The sequence below is a fragment of the Arachis hypogaea genome, chromosome 12 (assembly GCF_003086295.3).
Source record: "Arachis hypogaea cultivar Tifrunner chromosome 12, arahy.Tifrunner.gnm2.J5K5, whole genome shotgun sequence".
Lineage (NCBI taxonomy): Eukaryota > Viridiplantae > Streptophyta > Magnoliopsida > Fabales > Fabaceae > Arachis > Arachis hypogaea.
In genome coordinates this window covers 20,962,322-20,963,840 of record NC_092047.1, presented here as the reverse complement: position 1 = coordinate 20,963,840, position 1,519 = coordinate 20,962,322, and positions in this window count along the sequence as shown.

Sequence of the window (1,519 nt, the reverse complement as noted above, 5' to 3'; positions counted from 1 at the left end):
TCTTTCAAGAGCCAACATATTTAACATTCTTAAACAACAACTTCAAAATATATATGCACTGTTCAAGCATTCATTCAGAAAACAAAAAGTATTATCACCACATCAATATAATTAAACTAAGTTCAAGGATAAATTCGAAACTCATGTACTTCTTGTTCTTTTGAATTAAAAAAGTTTTATTTAAGAGAGGTGATGGATTCATAGGACATTCATAACTTTAAGACATAGTTACTAAATACTAATGATCATGTAATAAGACACAAACATAGATAAGCACTTAACATAAAGAAAACGAAAAACAGAGAATGTAAAAACAAGGAATGAATCCACCTTAGTGATGGTGGCGTTTCCTTCTTGAGGAACCAATGATGTCCTTGAGCTCTTCTATGTCTCTTCCTTGTCTTTGTTGCTCCTCCCTCATTGCTTTTTGATCTTCTCTTATTTCATGAAGGATGATGGAGTGCTCTTGATGTTCCACCCTTAGTTGTCCCATGTTGGAACTTAATTCTCCTAGGGAGGTGTTGATTTGCTCCCAATAGTTTTGTGGAGGAAGATGCATTTGAGGCATCTCCGGGATCTCATGGTGATGAGCTTCATGCGTCTCTTGAGATCCATGAATGGACTCTCTTGCTTGCTCCATCCTTTTCTTAGTGATGGGCTTCTCTTCCTCAATGGGAATGTCTCCTTCTATGAAAGCTCCAACTGAGTAACATAGATGGCAAATAAGATGAGGAAAAGCTAGCCTTGCCATGGGGGAGGACTTTTCGGCTATTTTGTAGAGTTTAAGGGAGATGACTTCATAAACTTCTACTTCCTCACCAGTCATGATGCTATGAATCATGATGGCCCGATCCACAGTAACTTCAGATCGGTTGCTAGTGGGGATGATGGAGCATTGGATGAACTCTAACCATCCTCTAGCCACAGGCTTGAGGTCCAGTCTTCTTAGTTGAACCGGCTTGCCTTTGGAGTCAATCTTCCATTGAGCTCCTTCCACACATATGTCCATGAGGACTTGGTCCAACCTTTGATTAAAGTTGACCCTTCTAGTGTAGGGGCGTGCATCTCCTTGCATCATGGGCAAGTTAAACGCCAACCTCACGTTTTCCGGACTAAAATCTAAGTATTTCCCCCGAACCATTGTAATATAATTCTTTGGATTCGGGTTTTTACTTTGATCATGGTTCTTGGTGATCCATGCATTGGCATAGAACTCTTGAACCATTAGGATGCCGACTTGTTGGATGGGGTTTGTTAGAGCTTCCCAACCTCTTCTTTGGATTTCATGTCGGATCTCCGGATACTCATTTCTCTTGAGCTTGAAAGGGACCTCGGGGATCACCTTCTTCTTGGCCACAACATCATAGAAGTGGTCTTGATGAGCTTTGGAGATGAATCTTTCCATCTCCCATGACTCGGAGGTGGAAGCTTTTGTCTTCCCTTTCCCTTTTCTAGAGAATTCTCCGGTCTTGGGTGCCATCAATGGTAATGGAAAAACAAAAAGCTTATGCTTTTACCA